The following is a 23388-nucleotide window of genomic DNA, read 5'->3' on the forward strand; positions in this document are numbered from 1 at the left end:
GTCAAAGGTTAGTCAAGAGTGACCTTTGCTATAACTACATTCTTAGGCCTCCTTGGGTGCTTTGCTTGCTGCCATATGGTGCCTTCGTAACACCGCATTACAGACATATTCTTCACTAGAAGCAATGTATCCAGAGGGACATACTGCAATTTTGTTTCTAACTTCAACAGAAATATCCTAATTATACGCTATATGAGATTAAAGGCACACAGAAGACCCTAGGAGATATCTATAGATGCCATATTAAGGCTCCTGACTAGAGATAAGCGAGCATGCTCGTCCGAGCTTGATGCTCGTTCGAGCATTAGCATAATCGAAGGTACTCATTACTCGAGCGAGCACCACGCAGTGCTCGAGAAAATTTCACCCTCTCCTCCCCACATGTTTAGCGCCTTTTTGTTAGCCAATAAACATGCAGGAAAGGCTTTGGCACCTCCTGCTATGACGGGCCAACCCTGTGCACGTTTATAGCGGTGACTGGCTGGCCAGATCAGATGACGTACGAGCATAAAAACTCAGGTAACCTCACACGCAGGCTGGATTAGCTGAGGGATAGAGCTGCTGTCAATCAGGGAGAGCGTTAGGCCTCCCTCCCACAGGGCGTTTTCAGCAGCGTTTTCAGCAGCGTTTTCAGCCCTGTGCTAAACGCTGTACAACGTTCCCATTCATTTCAATGGGGCTGCTCACACAGGGCTGAAAACGCTGCTTTGAAAAACGCTGCGTTTTGAAAGCGCTGCATGTTCTATTCTTGGGCGTTTTCAGCTGAGTCTCCCATTGAAATTAATGGGCAGCCTCTTCAGCTGGGCTGAAAAGGCAGCTGAAAGCTCGGCTGAAAACTCGGCTGAAAACTCGGCTGAAAAGGCAGCGTTTTGCAAACGCCCTGTGTGAGGGAGGCCTTAGTGTAGTTTAGAAGAAGCGTTTAGGCAGGGATCCATTTTGCAAGAACCCAACAGTTCTTTTTAGGACTACAACTGTACTTTTGTGCATCAGTAGTTTGGTTGGTTGGGAGCAGTAGTGCGCCACAACCATTCACAAGCATCCCGGCTGTATACTGCATACTGTTACCAGTTTTATGCAGTACACTGCTAGTGGTGTACACAGAGTAGATACGAAGTAACAAAAATCCTCTTATTTTTCATTTTTGTATTTTTTTGGGGGGCTTAAAGCATACGCCAAAACCCTCTGGGTGTGTCCTGTCAATGCACACTATCTAACAAGACTGAACGCAGTTTACAGTGTCTATTTTGGGCTTAAAGTTTACGCTATATACCCCTGTGTGCGTCCTGTCGATGCATACTATCTAACTTGACTGTACTCAGTTTATAGTGTCTATTTTGGGCTTAAAGTGTACGCTATATACCCCTGTGTGCGTCCTGTCGATGCATACTATCTAACTTGACTTACGGAGTTTACAGGTTTTTGGGGGGGCTTAAAGTGTAAGCAATATACCCCTGTGTGCATCCTGTCGATGCATACTATCTAACTTGACCGTACGCAGCTTACAGTTTTTTGGGGGGCTTAAAGCGTACGCAGTATACCCCTGTGTGCGTCCTGTCAATGCATACTATCTAACAAGACTAAACGCAGTTTACAGTGTCTATTTTGGGCTTAAAGCATACGCTATAAACCCCTGTGTGCGTCCTGTCAATGCATACTATCTAACTTGACTGTACACAGTTTACAGTGTCTATTTTGGCCTTAAAGCGCACGCCAAATCCCCCTGTGTGTGTCCTGTCGATCCAAACTATATAACAAGACTATGCACAGTTTACAGTGTCTATTTTGGGCTTAAAGCATATGCTAAATTAACCCCTGGGTGTGTCCTGTCAATCCACACTATCTAACAAGACTATACGCAGTTTACAGTGTCTATTTTGGGCTTAAAGCGTACGCTAAATACCTCGTAGTTTGCGTAGCATTTTGTCCAAGTGCATTATACAACATGATGAAGACTAAGGGTAAGGGTCGAGGTCGAGGATGTGAGTGTAGCAGCGCGTATCTACACTCTCTAGCTTCATCTCATATTTTCCAGATTCGCGTGTAGACCATTATTACAAGTACAACAGTGCGATTAGGTGATGACGTGGATAGCGGATAACACATCCAGTAATTTATATACCACCCAGTCCTCCACGCAGTCCACTCATGCTAGCCAAGGGACTGGACCTGTGAATACTCAGGCTGCTCCTCCTTCCTCCCAGCCTGGTCACTCCAGGAAAAGGAGAGATTCAGAACAGGCATACTCACAGGAACTGTTCTTGGGTCCCTTCCCTGAGTCAGAAAAATGGTTCATGAGCCACCTGAGAAGTTTGTCATGACCGATGCCCAAAATTTGGACCTTTCACAGTCTCAGGGTGATGAGGGTGGGGACTTCCAAGTAGTGTCTCAATAGGTATTTGTTGATGATGATGATGATGAGACACAGTTGTCTGTCACAGAGGTTGTTGTTAGGGCAGTATATCTGAGGGAGGAGCAGACAGAGGATTCAGAGGAAGAGCTGGTGGATGATGAGGTGACTGACCCCACCTGGGTTGCTAAGCCTACTGAAGACAGCGCTTCAGAGGGGGAGGCAAGTGCAGCACCAGAACACGTTGGATAAGGCAGTGGGGTGGCCAGAGGGAGAAGCAGGGCCAGAACAAGTAATCCCCCAACTGTTCCCCACAGCACCTCCTCGCGGCAAGCTCCCGTGCAGAGGGCTAGGTGTTCGAAGGTCTGGAGGTTTTTTAATAAGAGCGCAGACAACTGACGAACAGTGGTGTGCAACCTGTGCTGCACCAAGATCAGCAGGGGAGCCACCACTACCAGCCTGACCACCACCAGCATGCGCAGGCATATGATAGCTAAGCACCCGACGAGGTGGAACTAAGGCCATTCACCGCCTGCGGGTCACATCACTGCCTCTTCCCCTGTGTCACATGCTGACACTGAGATGCAATCCCCCTCCCAGGAGGCAGGCACGAGCGTCTCTCAGGCTGCACCCACCCCTTCACCTCCATGGTCCTCTACTGCCTCCACCAATGTGTCGCAGCGCAGCATTCAGCTGTACACAACACAAACATTCGAGCGCAAGCGCAAATATGCAGCCACCCGCCCACATGCACAATCGCTAAACGTGCATATCTCCAAACCGCTGAGCCTGGAGATGCTGCCATGCAGGCTGGTAGAAACTGAGGCTTTCCGCAACCTCATGGCGGTGGCCGTCCCTCGCTACTCGGTCCCCAGTCGCCACTATTTTTCACGCTGCACCATCCCTGCCCTACACCAGCACGTGTCACGAAATGTCAACTGTGCCCTCACCAACGCGTTTACTGGGAAGGTCCACTTAACCACTGACACGTGAAAAAGTTTGGGCTAGCAGGGACACTACATCTCCCTGACGGCACATTAGGTTAACCTGGTGGAGGCTGGGACCAAGCCTAACCCTGGGTCCGCTCACGTGCTACCCACACAGAGGATTGCGGGTCCTAACTTGGTCATGGTTTGTCCGGCTAATTATGCCGCCTCCTCCAACCCCCCCTCCTCCTCCTCTTCCACCTCTCAATTACCATCTGTGAGCATGTCGCCTTCAGTCGGTAGCTCCAGGCGCTGCAGCACTGCCATGGGGAAGCGTCAACAGGCCGTCCTGAAACTCCTGAGCTTAGGTGACAAAAGGCACATGGCCCAAGAGCTGTTACAGGGTTTGACAGAGCAGACAGATCTGTGGCTTTCACTGCTGAACCTCCAACCAGGCATGGTCGTGTGTGACAATGGGCGTAACCTGTGGCGGCTCTGCAGCTTGGCAGACTAACACATGTGCCATGCCTGGCCCGTGTGTTCAATCTGGTGGTTCAGCGCTTTCTTAAAAACTACCCCAATTTGCCTGAGCTGCTCAGCAAGGTGCGTCGCTTGTGCGCACATTTTAGAAAGTCCACCACAGATGCTGCCAACATCGCTTCCAGATGCCAGTGCACCGACTGTTGTGCGACATGCCCACGCACTGGAATTCAACTTTGCACATGTTGGCCAGGGTTTACGAGCAGCGTAGAGCCATTGTAGAATACCAGCTGCAACATGCCGGTCAGAGTGGTAGTCAGCCACCTCACTTCTTCACAGAAGAGTGGGCATGGATGTCTGACATCTGTCAGGTATTAGGAAACTTTGAGGAGTCAACACAAATCGTGAGCGGCGATGCGGCCATTATCAGCGTAACCATCCCGCTGCTTTGCCTGCTGAGAAGGTCACTGTTAAGCACAAAGGCCGCCGCTTTGTGGTTAGAACAGGAGATGGGGAATGACGATATGTCACTTGATAGCCAGACCACCCTCACGCCTGTTTCTCAGCGTGTATTGGAGGAGGGGGAAGAGACTGCTGCTCACACTACAGAGGGTACCCATGCTACTTCCTTCATATCTGTTCAGCGTGTATGGGCTGAAGAGGAGGAGGAGGAGACTAAGAGTCATCCTCCTAGTGAGGACAGCGATGTGTTGCATACTGGGACTCTGGCACACATGGCTGACCTCATGTTAGGCTGCCTTTCCCGTGACCCTCGCGTTAGATGCATTCTGGCCAACATGGATTACTGGGTGTTCCCCCTTCTCGAGGAGAACCTTTCCACCCTCATTCCCGAAGAGGAAAAGAGTACGAGAGTGATGTAATACCTCAAGGCCCTGGTGGAAAAGCCGATACTAAAGTTCCCATCTAGCGGTAGAGGACGTAGTTCAGTGGGCTAACTAGCAGAGGAGATGAGGGGAACAGGCAGCATGTCCAGCGCAGGCAGGGGAACACTGTTCAAGGCCTTTGCTAGTTTTATGGCACCCCAGCCAGACTGTGTCACCACTCCCCAGTCTAGGCTGAGTAGGAGGGAACAGTGTAAAAAGATAGTGAGGGAGTACATTGCCGACCGTACTAAAGTCCTCTGTGATCCCTCTGCTCCATACAACTATTGGGTGTCAAAGCTGGACACGTGGCACGAACTTGCGCTGTACGCCTTGGAGGTGCTGGCCTGCCCTGCCGCTAGCGTGTTATCAGAGAGGGTGTTTAGTGCTACGGGGAAGATTATCACAGATAAGCGTACCCGCCTGTCAACTGACAGCTTACATTTATTAAGCTGAACAAAGCCTAGATTTTCCCAGACTTTTCTTTTTCACAGGTGGAAAGCAGCTTAACATAAAGTATCTTCAAGCTGGAACTGGAGAACCATGCACCCTCTATCATCCCCAAAAAAGGTAGAAGTAGTTTGGTCTATCCTTCTCTGATCTTCCTCCTCCTTCTAAACCAGCATGTCAGCACGCCGAACAGCCAATACTTCAGAGGTCCAAAAGGATCTGTAAAAACTATTTTTTTTTCAGAGGGTTGCCTCCAGGCTCTGTCAAAACAAATTTTTCTGAGAGCCGCCTCCAGGTTCTCGCCCCCAATTTTGAAGAGGTTCACCACTAGAGTTCAGCAAATGTGCTGGTTCCAGCTTCATACGCCCACAGAGTCCACAAATATATCCCAGCGCAGTGTCCAGCTATCTGAGACCGAAACAGAATGAATAGTCTGGTTTGGCCACTCTAATTTCTTCATAATACATGCTGTCTTTCCCTGGGGCATTGGTTAAAAAGCCCCTCGGGGAGAGGCAGGGGCTTGGACAGGCAGCAGTTGACACTGCCACCTGGATTGCATTATGCAAGTACGAGCTCTATGTTAAAAAAAATATTTCAGGGGTTCACCTTTACTCTGGGTAAACAAACTTTTCAGGGCTTCGCCTATACTTTTGGTGAACAAAAGTTTCAGGGGTTCGCCTATACTCTTGGTAAACAAATCTCTCAGGGGTTCATCTATACTCTTGGTAAACAAATACCCTGCACTCTCATTAAAAAAATCTTTCAGGTTCTTATCTGCAATCTTGGTAAAAAAAAATTCCTCTTTTAAAAATGGGTTGTTTTCTTTATAAAAAATGTCAAAGTAATGGCCTCTGAGTTCCCCTCATGCTGGAGTTTGTGGCTAATGAAATGCTGCGATGGAGGTGGCATGGGATGGCACTTACAATCATACATTAATTTGTCTGCGATTTGTCAGCTATGAAGCACAATTTTAAAAGGGTCACACGGCATACGGAAACGTATCCCAGCGCGGTTTCCACCTTTGGCTAATTTCTTTACAGTTCATGCTCTTTTCTTAGCACATTGGTTAACAAGCCCCTCGGGGAGAGGCAGGGGCTAGGATGTTACCTTGCCTGTCGAAGGACCACTACCTGAATCCCATTAAGCAAGTATGAGCTGTCGCTCAAAAAATCTTTCAGGTTTTTACCTGCACTCTTGTTAAACAAATTTTTCAAGGGTGCACCTATACTCTTGGTAAACAAATCCTTTTAGGGGTTCACCTATACTCTTGGTAAACAAATCTTTCAGGGGTTCACCTGCACTCTGGGTAAAAAAATCTTTTGTTTTAGAATGGGTTGTTAAATTGAGGAGATGCGTAGAAGTACTGGCATCTGAGTCCCCTTTATACCCACGTTTGTGGCTCATAAAATTTTGTGTCGGAGGTGGCATGGGATTGGAATTAGGATCATACATTAATTTATCAGCAATTCTCATCAGCATTGTGGTCTATTGCCCCCAATTTCAAAGAGGGCCGCTGCCAGGCCCTGCCAACCCTCTACAGTGTGTGTTTCCTGTTCCCCCTCATCCAATATGCACTTATAAATAGACATGAGGGTGGTGTGGCTATCAAGCGACCATGTGGCATGAGAACAGCTGAACGCTGCACTGGCAAAATTTTCTGTACGCTGTGGCCTACTGATTAGGCGAAGGGGTGTGCCTTACCCCATCTGGGATGGGGACAACTGGATGCTGCGCTGGGAAAAATTTCAGTGCGCTGTGGACTCAGGCTCTTGTCTGCGTCCCTGGGGGGATTGGACAGCAATGCCAGCATGTAACACAGGAGAAGAGGCAGTGGTGTCACCGGCAGGTGGTGATTGGCCTTCATTCCACCTAGTGTGGTGCTTATCTAAGATATGCCAGTGCGTTTGCCTTGCTGATTATGGTCTGGCCCAACTAAATTGTTAGGGGGGTGACCACCAGGCTCTTGCCCACAATTTGGCTTAATAGTGCGACCTTGGGAGCCTCAGATGCATACATGTATGCTGCCCCTGCTGTTCCCTATCCATTTCTGTGGTGTTTCCATCACTTTCTGATGTTTTCAGGTAAATCACACACCTTCCCCTATGCAGAGCATGGGTCACCTTGAAAAATGCTCAAGTCTCCCATTAACTTCAATGGGGTTCATTACTCGAAACGAGCTCTCGAGCATTACGAAAATCTTGACTCGAGCAACGAGCACCTGAGCATTTTGGTGCTCGCTCATCTCTACTCCTGACACCTTTAAAAGTTGTACTGAGCCATAATATATAATAAATACCCTTAAAATGACCCTCAGGCCTAGAGAAACATAGATGGCCACACCAGCTTCTCTGACTTCCTGATGTAGACTTGTATACAATTATAGTCTACAAGTCTACATCTACTTGAGAGTACTGACCAGTCAGAGCAGCGTGTAGTGTCTTAGACTACCGATGGATACTAATAAACTCTGTTTCTTCAGGCCCAGAGGGTCTCTTTAAAGTACTTTCTTATGAGAACTTTATCCTCTCCTTATTGTAATTCTTTGATGTCCTTTTAAATTATTGTCAGCAAGCTGCCAATGTTTTCCTATGGATGATGGTTCGCAACATATGTTAATAATAGTGTAACAGATGTCGCTACTAATGATGAATAAAATATCCTTAAACACTGTTAAGATAATAAGCTCTTGTATGAAAAGTTATTCCAAACAATTTGGCATCTGCATATTATAGGCATGTGATTCATGTAAAGTTATGTACGAGGGGCTGCTGATAAGTCTTTGGCTTTGTCTTCTTTTTTTGTTTCTATGGTAACGAATGTTACATCACATGAAAGCCTTATGTGTCTAATATATGTTTTCAAAATTGTGTGTTTGTAGCTTATGGCAACAGTGATCTAGGCACATGGGAAAACAAAATGGCGGAGTCTAAGGCGATATTCATAGCAAATGAGAGCAGAAGAGTGATAAAACTCTTGTTTCTGCAAGGAAAGTTTGCGAAGGATATTTATAGTGATATGTCGCAGACATTGGGGAATCAATGACCTTCATATTCTACAGTTAAGAACTGGGTTGCCAAATTTAAAACGGGCCACTTCAGCACCAATGATGAGGAACGTCCTGGACGACCGAGAGAGGTTGTTGTTCCGGAGATCATCGATGCTGTGCACAACCTCATACTGGAGAATCGGCCAATTTCAGCTAAAGGAATAGCAGACATCATGGGGATTTCTCGTGAACGTGTTTGTGTCATTATCCATGAACACTTGAACATGAAGAAGCTATCTGCAAAGTGGGTCCCCAAATGTTTGACAACAGATCAGAAAAGCATGCGAGTGAAAACTTCCCGGTCCATTTGTCAGCGTTGTCGGACTGATAAGAACTTCCTGGATCGACTGGTCACTATGGATGAGACCTGGATTTATTTGTATGACCCTGAAACCAAGGAGCAGTCAAAAGAGTGGAGGCACAGTGGTTCTCCTCGCCCAAAGAAGTTCAGGGTGCAAAAATCAGCCACTAAGGTGATGGCATCTGTGTTTTGGGATAAGAAGGGCGTGCTGCCAGTGGACTACCTTCAAAATGGTTCCACCATCAATGCAAGGTATTACATTGAACTTTTGAACCAATTGAAGGCAGCTCTGAAGGCCAAAAGGCGTGGCAAGCTGTCAAAAGGAATCTGTTCAAGGGCCCCACAAGCATTGTGGCCCCATATTAATCTATGTATGTTAACATTTCAATGCACCTTGCATCATATATGATAATATTGTGCGGCGGGATAGGAACTTGGTTCCAATCTATCTATGCCATGTGTGAATACTTTAATTGTGTCACTTTGTTTCCCTTTCAAATCACTCATAATTCCTCTTGCAAATTACCCATAATTCCTCTTGCAAATTACCCTTAATTCCTATTGTAAATTATTCATAATTTCTATAATAAAAAGAGAGATTTTCTGCCGAATGGATGTGTGGATCATCTTGTGAAGCGCAGTATATCGTCTCGTTACTTTCTAGTGTAAAGTAGCCTAGCACTATGAACAAAGAGACGTCTACGGAGCAAGATGAAAACTGACCCTAGAGGCTTAGACTTCCCGTTCTCCTCTCTAGGTCACCGGTTACTAACTCGCTCGTCCTCCCGAGTTTTCTCGACGTCGTCCCATGCCGGCTGCATATATATTTCCAGGTGAATAACCCTTTCAGCGGAAATGAAACGTAACATTTTGAGTGAAGCACAGAAGAGAAAGAAAGCTGCGGAGGAGAAGCAGAAAATTGGGAAACCTTCAAAACTAACAACGTGGTTCAACACAGGTGCGACGTCAGCCACTAATACCGTTCCTGCTACCAATCATCCCGTTTCAGCAGACATAATACCAATAGTATCATTACTGGTTGCTGCTGGTGACATTTCACAAGAGGAAATACCCAAATCTGTAACTGTAAAGGACTTTCCAATCCAAGAGGCAGGTACACGGCTGTGGAATATTAATGATACTAATACAGTAGATTACTGGATCCGTAGTGGGCCCTCTTTATATCAGAATCATGATAGCAACCTTTCTACCTCTCGCAGAGCGTATGAAACAGCTGGAGTAGAGAGTATGAAGACAAGGTATGTGTTCTAATGTCAACTGCGTAAAGGCGAGTGTGTAAAATGACGCTTATTGTCCAAGAAAGAATCTGCATTTGCTACATTAGGGATCAATGACTGGAAGCATAAATATGTATGTTTAATTTTATCGACAATTTACATTTTTATTCCTGTAGTTGTCGTAGGGGCTCCACTGCTTTGCCTGGGGCCCCATAATGCTGTTAAGACGACACTGATGTGCATGCATTTTATTATATTGTAAAAATGGCAATAGTAGAATAGAAGGAGCTGTTATTAGGTAGCTGTGTTGGCTCTCACCCCCAAGTGCTGATTATAATGAATATTTTTATATTAGTGATAGTAAAGAACATTTGTTTAGCTTTATCTTGCTGATTTACTCGGAATGTAAGGAATTTTGAATCCCTCCAAAATATAAATTATACATTTTAGTTCCATGTTTGCAAAAATCAGCTCATCCAATTGCAGCTAACTAAACGTTTTTTAAAACCTTCTGAAATTTCATCATCACACATCAGAAGTTGTGATTGGTCTGGGTGTCTGGACTCAAACCCGAGACCTCTTGCGCTCCAGTCAGCAACTCTGCTAAGCTATACTAAGTCACTACTAAGTCTGGCTAGTAATCAGATCTCTCACCATAGGTAGAGTCTTGATATAATGTGGGAACCTATCTGTGAGTGCCATACCTAGGTAGCATTCATTGGGCTGGCGCTCACTTTGGGTCTCCACAGAGCAAGAGAGGGTCCCTAGATATATGGTGGTACTTTGCGAAGTGGGTCATGCTAGGTCATTACTCAGTCTGACAAGCAGCTGGATTACCCCCATAGGTATCCACCAAGAATCTAGAGGTATCTAGTAAAGTGGCCTCTGGGAGATACCATATCTGATATCTCTATGGTCATCGTAGAATTTCTTCTACCTTTTCACCTTAATTGATTTTCATTTGGAATGGTACCCCTGAGGCGACACCATTTCTGGTGACTGTTTTTTGGTGAAGGGGCCACTCCTAAGTCTAGCATCATTGTTGGTAGTAAGAATCCCTGTTATAAGGAGATATTGGAAGGACGAGTCCATACATCGGCTACCCTCTCGTCAGTGTTGTATTTTTATCTGGTACTAATTGCCAAATTGCTCTGGTTTTAATCTAAATCAATACAGGTTATTTTTTAATCCTTTTCTATGAAGAGATACCGATGCAAGGTCATTGGACAGACAGGACTCCACAAAAATCCGGGTAACATCCACATGCAAATTCAGAACCAGGGGGAACACTAAGGGAATACGGACAAATGACAAAAGGACGCCTAAAGCAAAGACAAACCCCAGGAAAATAACCCTCAAATTGACGGACAAACTGAACCAAAGCAGTAGATCTGTGAATGCGATAAGGCCACTGCACCACGACCCCGTCGCAGCCCAGGGACCAAGACAAGGAGGTTTCAAGGAGGTGCATTGCTTATAAATGAGCATTGTAATGCATCGAAACCCAGATAACAGCATGCTTTATTTACCACATTCTTCTTCTATAGCATATCCAGCATTATACCCCTACAATGCATAATACCTGACAGATTCAGATGCTAGAAACAGTGCCCTGCAGAACTATATTGAAATCCCACACGCTTGACGTTACAAAATAACCAACAATGCTCTTCTACATGTTATTAAAGGGATGAGCAACAGTGCTACTTCTATGCTGCAGTCATCTAAAATTTAATATAAGAGCTCAGCTAAAAATGTGTATATGTGTGTAAAGATTTCTGGTTGAGTCCCAACTATATTTCATTTACTTTTACCAAGCAAATTCTCAGAGGCACCGCAGGATCTTAAGTATGGTATAAATCATATTCCAATGCATTTAGAAAACCTAATAAACCCTACAATAACTGAACAAGGTATCTCTATGGATTATGTCCAGTCACATGGAGAAGGAGGAAGCTTTGCCATTAAAAAGCACTTAGTGATCCCAGTTTAAATTAGATTTTTAATTCTGCACAGAATTATGTATATAACTATATAACAATGTTTAGCCAGCAAATAACGGAGGAAACAATCACAAGGTTTTTTATGAACTTCAAAATAAAATGTGCTTAACTGCCTATAATTTACCCAGAAAACCTTTTTAGCTCACATAGTTGACCCTAAATTCTTTGCTAACTCTCTTCTAATCGCTCCATTAAGATAACTCTAATCTCTGCCACGAGTGCTAACAATGGATAATAAAGTAATTCCTGAATTGTGTATTATCTTGGTAATTGACCACTTTCTATCATGCAAGCTATCTAAAGACAAATGCGATACAATTAACCCTTTCCAATCCAATTTGTATCCTGGTTTTCCTAGGGGGCTTACTCTTTTCTGCTGTTATAAAATGGCGTCATCTGCTGGCTAAAGCCAGTACTGCATGAGGTGACACCTTGGATAGGCTCCAACAGCAGAGAGGCTGGCAATATACAGTAAGAGAACCCAGGCGGACGTCTTCTACCATCAGAGCTGTAAAGCCTTAACCCTTTCCAATGCAATTTCTATCCTGGTTTTCCTAGGGGGCTTACTCTTTTTCTGCCGTTATACAATGGTTCTAGCTGCTGGCTAAAGACAGTACTGCATGAGGTGACACGTTGGATAGGCTCCGACAGCAGAGATGCCGGCAATATACAGTAAGAGAACCCCGACGGACGTCTTCCAACATCGGAGCTGTACAGCCTTAAATCATAATGTCTTCAACCGTCAGACAGTGGATTGGAAAGGGTTAAGTCATAATTTATTTAGACGTCAGACAGTGGATTGGAAAGGGTTAAAGGAGCTGCACATTAACCTTCGCCTGAGGGGGTGCACAGTGCTGTAAGCCTATAAACAAACATGCTAGGAAAGAACAGGGATGAAGAGGTACAGTAATGCTATCAGTATGTTCCTTTATTGGATGAATCTGTAGACGCACATGAGTGAAAGACAAGATACCGTATTTTTCGCCTTATAAAATGCACTCCCCACCCCCCAATGTGGGAGGAAAAAGTTAGTGTGTCCTATAAAGCGAATATGCCGAAATTAGACCGGGATCACAGATCTTTCTCACACAGCTGCCGGCCGCGACTGCATACATAGCAGGCACAGCAGGAAAGCAGAACGGCCCGTACAACAGCTGATTGGTGGAGGTGAGGAAGAAGCAGGGTGCTCAGTAATCAACTATTGTATGGGTGGGTCGCTGGATCACCTGCTATGGAGCCGAGACTGTGATAAGGATTGCACGTCTGCTCCATAGCAGCACCCAGCACCCTTGCAAATAGCTGACTAGTGAGAGGGAACTGCTGCCTCCCTCCCACTCCTTTATCAATCAACTGTAGGTACAGACAGCTCCCTTCATACATCTGGCGGCTACATACATTTACACTCAACTTTCCCTGGATCCTGAATAGCAGGTCTCATGTCCGTGCAGCACAAGAGCACCACACTCAGCACAGGCGCAGGGTGACTTTCACACTGAATGCAATAAAAGTACATCACGCAATGCAGGACAGTGAGCACCACTCCAGGAAGATGGAAAACCTTTCCCTTACCAAACAGGAAGGTGAGGAGACCCAGCCTGCAAGAAGAGTTATTGTCCTGATAAGGACAGCCCTGCTGTCTTCTTCTGGGACCTGACTAAGCAAAGCAATAAAGGTAACCAAAAAAGAACAGAATATAGGAGTACTTATTTGAATAAGGAAGCAATTCACCCAAACTAAAGGATCTCACCAACACCAACCTCTCCTCTAGAGAACTGAATAAGCAGCAAGGAGTAAAGGGAGGGGTATGAATATAAAGCTCTCCACGCCTGTTAATAGAAAGAGCAACTAGAGTACCCCAACCCTAATCACTAATAGACAGCAAGCACCCATGCAACATAGAGATGCAGCAAAAAGCAATCTCTGCACAATGTGCATTAACCCTTGTCCTGCATAACAACAGGCCGAAAGGTCTGAGCTGCGTCACAGCCACCATGCCACGACACTGTCTTGACTGATAAGCTGCGTGTTATATCTGTCAGCACTTGGTTAAATAATTGCTAGCACACCTAGTGTCTGTAGGTTCTATCCAGACTTGCCAGAGTTAACAGCTCCTGTGCCTTCTAGTTTAGGTTAAATAGCCTGCTAGTGTCTGTGAGGTGTGGCTGGTGATTGACTTGTCCAGCAGCCAACCAGCTTCTCCCGCCTCCCTATAAGATCCAGTTCTTACTGCCTGGGACTGGCCAATTATTCTCCAGTGATCCCTGAGCAGTCCTGCTGTTCAGACCTGCTGAGTTCTGGCTCTGGTACCTTGACTTGTTCCGGGTGTTCTGCTACTGCTGATAGTAGCTGCTGCTGGTTTACCAGTTTTCCGTGTCATATTGTTCCATCCCTTCAGCCTAGCCTGTCGGTAACAGTAAGTTGTTTTCTGCATAAGTACGGCGGTTCTTTCCTGTCTTGCCACTAGGCAGCTTAGGGTCAGTTTTGCGGGCCTGGACCTGTCCACCTTTGGGGCTATCTCCAGGAAGGGACATTGCGTGGGTGAGAGTCAGTGAGTACCACGCCGTGCGTACCTGTGCACACTACCAGTATTGTAACATACCCGTGCCGTGCGTACCTGTGCACACTACTAGTATTGTAGTCCCGCGCCGTGCATTCCTGTGCACACTACCTGTATTGTAACATAGCTGTGTCATACGTACCTGTGCACACTACTAGTATTGTAGTCCCGCGCCTTGCGTTCCTGTACACACTACTAGTATCGTAACACCGCGACAGTAGGTTGACAAGTGGGATGTACTTCATTCTGTTACATACAACAGTGGCTCCCCATTATATGTAAGCCTCATTGGAAAATAACCCTCAAGGCCAGGTAAAATGAAAAGCAAAATTCAATGCATACACTGACCTCTTCTGCAGCGCCCGCTGCCAGCGGGTGTGGTCGTGCTGCCGCTGCTCAGTGTCCTGGTGCTGCCGCTGTTCCCTTCAGCATCCGCTGCCAGAGGCTCTGTTCCTGCCGCCGTTCCCTGACCTCATCCGGCCGGCGCTGCATGTGCTGCTCGCACTCTGTTCCTGCCGCCGTTCCCTGACCTCATCCCGCCGGCGCCACACAGCTCGCCAACGCTTCCTCTCCTCAGGCCACTCTTGCCCCCCCCCCAGCCAATCACAAGCTGGAGGCGTGACTACCTGTCAGATTCCTGTATTATGTTGCCACCCCTAACTTCCTGTGGCGACATAATACAGGAATACAGACATCAGGGGAGGGGGGAGGAGGATCCTGGCTGCACATTGATGTCACAGTGTGCACCAGGATCAGCGCCGCTAGCTGCACAGCTGAGTGAGCACAGGCAGAAGAGCCGCAGGCCCTGACGATATTTACTAAAGTGGTGTGCGTCCGATGGCAATGCTTGCCAGCAGGGAGGGCTCTACGTGCCGCCTCTGGCACGCGCGCTACAGGTTCACTACCACTGGTCTACACAGTTCAGGCTAAGTGCCCTTACTTATAACTAGAGATGAGCGAACGTACTCGGTAAAGCACTACTCGTCCGAGTAATGTGCTTTATCCGAGTACCTCCCCGCTCGTCCTGAAAGATTCGGGGAGCGCCGCTGCTGACAGGTGAGTTGCGGCGGGGAGCAGGGGAGAGCGGGCGGGAGAGAAGGAGAGAGAGATCTCCCCTCCGTTCCTCCCCGCTCTCCCCTGCAGCTCCCCGCTCCGCGGCGCTCCCCGAATCTTTCAGGACAAGCGGGGATACTCGGATAAAGCACATTACTCGGACGAGTAGTGCTTTACCGAGTATGTTCGCTCATCTCTACTTATAACCTGACAAAGTATGTGGCTCGCAGATGTAGAAATATCTAATACTAGATACGCCTCCACCATACCAGTACAAATGATACTTTTTCTAAAAAAAAAACAAAAAAAACACATAGTATAAACCTGAAAAAGAGCAAAATAAGAATTTAATAATGTAGGAACCTTCACAGTCTAGACTCTAAAATAATATCTATTGATATTTCATTAAAACTATTGGGGCTCTGTTTGTCTCCAAGTCACAAAAAGTAGAAACACGTCTTTAGGGAGCCGCAATCCCATTATAATGACGTGATCGCTGCTACCCGGTTACTTACTTTGTATTTGGTGTGAGACAATTAATGCACCAATAAGTCCCCTACATTGGTTTCTATAGGTGACAGATTATTCATGTTGCATATCCAGGGATAAAAAAGTGTCTAGCAGTTATAATTACAGTGGGAGTTGTGTTTTTTTACATTATTATGATCAACTTCTCCTTCAGAGAGGCAATCTAATTGAGCCTCCTGTTGAAGCTACACATTCGATACAGTATCCCAGCAACACTGTTTTGAATATCTATATACAGTTCGCATTCACATCACACTCATACCGTGATTGCCAACAGACTCAGCTTTGCTACCCAGAAGTTTTGTGTTTTGTCTTTCGTTTTTTTGTGAGTTTGGTGTGCCCTATTGTGCTACATGTGTTTAACGAAATATCAATAAATATTATTTTAGAGTCTAGACTGTGAAGGGCAAACTTTATGATTATAGACTACTGCCTCTGTGAATATAATAATGTAGGAACAAATCATTACGAAAATGTAAACCATCTGGAAAGGAGGAATTTAATCTCAGGACCCTAAACACCTCTCAGTTGAGAAGTATCCGTCTCCAATTTCCGTTATGAGGGGGTTTATTAACCCTCTCAATTTCATAACGTGAATCCTGTGAGATTACCATGATGTACAAGACTGAAAAAATTGGATTATGTGCCACAGTATTACTAACATCATGGACATGTTCACTGATATTTATCTTAAAGGGGTTGTCTCGCGAAAGCAAGTGGGGTTATACACTTCTGTATGGCCATATTAATGCACTTTGTAATGTACATCGTGCATTAAATATGAGCCATACAGAAGTTATTCACTTACCTGCTTCGTTGCTAGTGTCCCCGTCGCCATGGATCCGTCTAATTCTGATGTCTTCTTGCTTTTTTTAGACGCGCTTGCGCTGTGCGGTCTTCTGCCTGGTGAATGGGGCCGCTCGTGCCGGAGAGCTGGTCACCGCGTCGTCATCGTAGCTCCGCCCCGTCACGTGTGCTGATTCCAGCCAATCAGGAGGCTGGAATCGGCAATGGAACGCACAGAGCCCATGGTGCACCATGGGAGAAGACCCGCGGTGCACCATGGGAGAAAACCGCAGTGCATCCCTGGGAAAGGACCGGCGGCCATCTTTGGGAGAAGATTTTTTAAAGTCCTTATTTCGTCAGATCGGTGAGTAGCAAGCGGTTTAAAAACCACTTTAATTTGCTATTTTATGCCAGGGGGGTGACAGGGGGAATGGGGTAAGGTAAAATTTTGAGGTTTGCCGCGAAACAACCCCTTTAAGCTTTCTATTGGTGCAACCAACGAAGGAGATATCGCAATGTGTACACACTATGCAATATACTATGTACGTTGAGTTGCAATTAATATATTGTAGATTTCGATCAACTAAGCCACCAAATTTGGTGGGTTAAATCAATCAAAATCTAATGTGTAAAGTAAGACTAATATTGACAAAGCTAGTACATGCCTAGGAGAACACAATGCAGATGACAAAGGGGAAACGGAAGTATGCTATTTTTTCTATTTCTGAATTATTAACCTGATCCCTCCATTTTCAACATTAAAAGCGCCTGGGAATTGCCGCTGATTGGGGTGAGTGGGCTCCCTGCATACGAGGCATCTGCCATTTTGACGGGGAACACTAATAAATGGGCTCTTTCCTGCAGCTGCAGAGGAGAGCTGTGAGTGCAGAAGAGGAACACAGCAGAAGAGGCAAAGGATTCTTAACACCCAAGCCACATTACATCTACTGCCCTTCTCTCTCCCCAAGTGCAGGCAGCTTTATCAATTCCACAGTGAATTAAACAATCCAGAGTCTCCATTTTGGGGTTTACATAACAGGACTGCTTCCCTGGAGTTGCTTCCCAGTTCCTTGATTTTGTGCCACTCTGCTGCCATCTTGTGGCTAAAGTTGTATTCTAACATACCACACAACAGTAAAGCTTCAACTGCAGACCATAATTTCAGAATCTGCCTCGCTGAACCTAACAGTTAACCCAACATGTTACCCTTTGTGAGAAGCGGTCACTAATCGTCAGACCATCCTGCGTTTGTCCACTTTCACCTATTACTCCACCGTAAACTCAATCGAATTGCTGAAAAGTGAAATTGAAAACCCACTACCATTCAGAGAATAAGTTTAGAACTCACTTTAACCGACCACCCACTATAGGTCACCACCTATAGATCTGTATCTGCCACACACACCAGCGACCTAGGTTCAGCTGCCCTTGGAAACTGCTTCAGGCAACATTTGGCCGTATGGGTGACCACATGGCCCCAATGTAGTCGAACTGCTGTTGGGTGCCTAGTAGAGGATTTCAGCCTAAGGAGACCCCTACTTCTCCCCCTCCTCTTCTATCTACTTGCTACCTTAAACGCTTCATTGAAACCATGCATCCTACCCAGACAAAACAAGGGAAGAGAGATCAATCTCAGACAATGACCAAGCGATCTTCAAGATTGATGCTGTCACTAGCCACTTCAGACGAGTCCTCTCGTTCGTCGATGGAAGGTACTTCAACTGCCCAGATCTCCACACCTACGGGCCCAACCAACTCAGAAGCTACCACTACTTCAATATATGATTCTCTTTCGCCCCAAATACAACTTATGCTAAAAAAAGAGCTCACACAAATTTCAGACGACATTACGTCCAAACTTACTAAAGAGATCTGAGACCTTGGCTACCAAACAGCAGCATTGGAAGATCGTATGTATAATGCAACGACGGTCCTCGAGTCCCATGAAAAGGAAGTAGAGCAGCTGCATGAGGAAATTTTGATCCTCCATGACAAATTGGAAGATACCGAAAATAGAGCCCGTAAGGACAACCTGCGGATTTGCGGCCTTCCTGAATCCATCCAGGACCCCCAGTCCACCACAACGGCCCTGTTCCAGGAACTCTGCCCCAACATCCCTATAGCAAGGCTGGAGATGGACCGCGTCCACAGGGCACTGCGAGCCCGTAAACTAGGAGGTCCCCCAAGGGATATAGTTCTCAAAATGCACTTTCACCGCACCAAAGAACAACTCCTATGAGCAGCTCATACTACCACTAAACTACTTTTTCAAGGACACGAATACCAAATCTTCCCTGATCTAGCTCCTTCAACACTGGCGAAACACTTGGAAATTCTACGGCAGAAAAGAATACAATATAGGTGGTAGGTTCCCATTCCGACTAACATTCACCTTCTATGATAGATCTCACACTATCTTATCCACAGAAGGAGCAAGACGCTGCTTCGAAGATCTGCAATTCCAGCAACATGGCTAGAAGTCTCCAACTAACTTGCAGCCCTCTAGATCACCCAGGAGAATCGACGGGAATGACAAAGAGCCATGAACCTAACCACAGATCTGCCCTTGTGCAGGATGCACTATTAATTATCCCTAAAAACTTCTCTCCTGAAATGTTTTTTGTGTAAATTAACGCTTTCTCGGGCTCCCTGACAAGCCATTTTGTAAACGCAAGAAATGCCTAGCTTACCTATTTCTGCGGGGACTCTCGGCAGAACTTGGGCATTAACCACATATGGGGTCCTCCCACTAGTCCCATTTTCTGCCACACTAGGCCTGTTAAAGGCCGTTTTTTCTTTAGTTAGAGCCAGCTGCCAATACTTGGGACATGTTGACTTTCACAAAATTAAGCTACAGTCCCGCAAGACTTTACTACAGTTGTCCCCCCTTATTTCCCGAATCTAAAGTTCGACAGCGGGACTCCAGAGAAAGATATTTGTTCTTCAGTTCTAGCGGCAGGTCCGCTACTCGGTTGTTGAGGAAAGTTGGATGTTGGCTTCCATCGACCATTGACTAATATATGTTAATTACTGCAGTAGGCAGCAAGTTTCTCTCTTTTTTTTTTTCTTTTCCTTCTCTTTCTTTCTCCCTTACTCCTCCTATTTACTCTTTCCTACTAGTCTCCCTCCTCCCTCTTGCCATCCCTTCCCCCACAAGAGGGTCTCCTCACTTCAATTCTCTTTTTTTGTTATGGTAATTCTCAATTCTCTCTGGCACCTACACAGTGTGCCATCACTGACAGTAGTTACTGCTATATTTACCACAGCAGCTCCTCACAGACAAGTTACATGTCTGATTTACAATGCTATTTCATTATGTTGGCCATTCTCTCCTTCCCGCCTACCCTCAATTTCGTTCATCTCCCTCCCTCCCTCTCACATGCTAGTATCGGCTTCATTTTTGCTACACATATTACACTTCACAATACTCTCTGTTCCTTGGTCTGACCATAGTCCAGTATCCATTACCTGTGATTCCTTAATGTCAAAGCCTACCAATACCTCTTGGACCATTAATGACTATTTACTAGCACACCCTGCTATAGTGTTTTCAATAACACCTCAACTTGAGGAATACTTTAATCTCAATAGCCCTGCCGTCGCATCTCCTATCTCCCTATGGGAAGCGCATAAAGTGGTACTTCTTGGTATACTGATCCAGACATCATCTCAGGAAAAAAGAGAATGCTTGCAAAGATAATCAGATCTAAAGAAGAAAGTGCTACAATTAGAAGTCGCCAAAAAATGTCCATCTCAAGAAAATATGAGAGTTCTTATGCAAGCTAGGACAGAACTAGATCTATGAATCACGGACATAGTTGAAAGAAAACTACATTGGTCTCGCCAACGATACTATATACTAAATAATAAACCAACAACGCCGCTAGCTTGTAGACTTCGCGCTCACCCTATAGTGAGCCATTTCTTAAGGCTCCATACAAAGCATGGCACAGTCACAGTAAACCCATTGACTGTAATAGCTGAATTCTGGCAACTCTTATCCAAATCATATTCCCAACCACAAAATATACCAACAGAACTACTAAATACATAGTTCAGAGAAACCACATTCCCCACAGTCCCAAAAACATTTTTGGAACAACTGGCTGCAAAAGTCACCCCAGATGAGGTTAAAGATGCGATAAAAACACTGAAAGTGAATAAACGCCCGGGGCCGGATGGCTTCTCCGCCACATACTATAAAACATTCTCCCCGTTTCTCTATACTCATCTAGCTAATTATTTTAATGCAATACGGGATGGCTAACAAGTGGGACAGACATCACTCATGGCAGCTATCTCCATGATCCCCAAGCCCGAAAGAGATCCGCTGGAGAAGCAAAACTACTGGCCTATCTCTCTAATCAATATAGATATAAAACTCCTCACTAAAATCTTAGCCTCGCGACTAAATACGGCTTTACCATCCATAATTGGAAAGGACCAAGTAGGTTTTATCCCAGGCCGCAAAGCTCGATGTAGCATTTGTCGGATAACACACCTCACACATATTTGCCAAACTAGCGGCATCCCTGCAATGTTACTCTCCCTGGATGTTTATAAAGCCTTTGATACCCTAAGTTGGTCATACCTGTTTTCGGTATTAGAGCATTGGAAGTTTCCTACCGACTTCCTAACTTGGTTGCGAATCCTATATAACTATCCTAAAGCCTTTGTCCGTTATAAAGGCTTTTGCTATGATAATTTTACAATCCAGCGGGGTATGAGGCAGGGCTGCCCACTTTCCCCACTCCTCTTCATTTTAGCCTTAGAACCACTAGCCATAAATATCCGTAATAACCCTGATATTAGAGGAATCGAAATTGCTGGGGTCCACCACAAAATTAACATGTTTGCAGACGACATACTTGCTATAATATCATCCCCCCACACTACAATTCCGAATCTCATGGCGAAGCTGTCCAGGTTCAGGTCTATCTCCGAAAATTAACGAAACAAAATCGAAAGCTTTCAACCTTACCATGCCCTCACACACACTCTCACTACTGCAATCCAACTTCCCATTTCAATGGATGATGGGGTCGCTGGGGGTGAGTCCCACTAACTCCTATGATACGTTGTATATGTAAAACTATATACCACTTCCCCGTAAACTTCACCTACTATTGGAAAGTTGGAACCGATACCATATATCTATTTTTTAGAGCTCTTCCAGTACAGGTTTCTGGGCATTTTTTGAAAACACTTTAACAGATGACCCTCCACTTTATCTGGAATAACTCTATCCCTAAAGTATCACGTTCCACCTTGTATAGGCATAGGCAGCATGGAGGTTTGGGAACCCCACATATAGCAAAATATTACCAGGTGGCTCAGTTAGCCTCCCTACATTCCACTATAAATGCCCCTCTTTGGCTTTCCATAGAGGACAGGGAAATTCATCCCCTCACAGTAGATTCACTATTGTGGATCTCCCGACTCATAGGCCTACTATATTTAATCCCATTCTAAAACATTCTCTCAGAGTTTGGAACTCCATCAAAAACTCAGGGAACTTGATCTCCCCTCACCTACACCTCCTGCCACTCTTATGTAACCCATTATTTCCACCGGGCCATGACTCCCCTCCAGCTTTTCAAAGTTGGATGAATAGAGGTATTACCAAGGTACATAATTTACTTTCAAAGGAGGGTGTGATGGCGTTTCCCATTCTACAGAATAATAAGGACTTATCATCCTCAGAAATATTCCACTATTTACAGTTAGAGAATTGGTCATCCTCCCTATTGAGAAACACAAAACCTCCATACGCCCTCACCCCCTTCGAATCCTTCTGTCTTAAACACCCACAGGCAAAAGGTCTCATCTCTCAAATATACTCGAACCTTTTCATATCAAGTTTTGCACACAATTATCTTATATAACTAGATGGGAGAGGGATATGGGGGACATTCTGTGTGAGGAGGAGTGGTCTTAGATCTGGAGATCCACCAACCGCGGTGTCCGTAACATATTAATGTTGGAAACATCATATAAAATCCTTCTACATTGGTATTTGGTCCCCACCCGAATGGCACATACGATCCCTGGCTATTCAAATGATTGTTTCCGAGGTTGTTCTTTCCCTGGAGACAGGCTCCACATATGGTGGAAAAAAAAATATTAAAAAAAAAAATCAGTTACGGTTCCTTTGATCACTCCAAGGACAGCATGAACCATGAAGATATTTGAGTGGCAAACATGGCAGAGTTGCACCCCGCCCAGGACCTTGGCCTTTGCCCACACCCTCAACAAACGTGGGCATAAAGCATACGCAGATGCTAGTACATCCAAGCATCTGCAAAATTCAACAACCCTTTCTAAAATAAAAAATTTCTTTTAAGCAGGAGGTGTTGCACAAGTTGCCACCACAGGTATACAGTGACCCTGTGAAAGTCTCATGACATCAGTTACGCTTCCTGTGAACGCTCCAATCCAGTATCTCAGATAACTGTGGTAACACGAGAGATAATACATGGCGACCAGCGCTGACCTCCCGGGATGCGTGCGTTTATCAGGCCTAAACCAATATGGCTGTTTACCACTCAGGGCATTATACGTCAGCAGACATCCAAAACAGGCAGTGTACAATGAGTTGTCCTGTAATACAGCCGGGATGCTTGTGAATGCCTTGTGTGCACTACTGGTCCCAGGCAGCCAAACTGCTGATGCACGCAAAAAAAGGAGTAGTAGTCCTAGAAAGGACTGTTGGGTTACAATTATTCCAATCCCGTGCCACCTCCATCACAAATTTGTCAGGGGCCACAAAAGTGGGCATAAAGCAGATGTTAG

Source organism: Eleutherodactylus coqui, chromosome 9, assembly GCF_035609145.1.
Source record: "Eleutherodactylus coqui strain aEleCoq1 chromosome 9, aEleCoq1.hap1, whole genome shotgun sequence".
Lineage (NCBI taxonomy): Eukaryota > Metazoa > Chordata > Amphibia > Anura > Eleutherodactylidae > Eleutherodactylus > Eleutherodactylus coqui.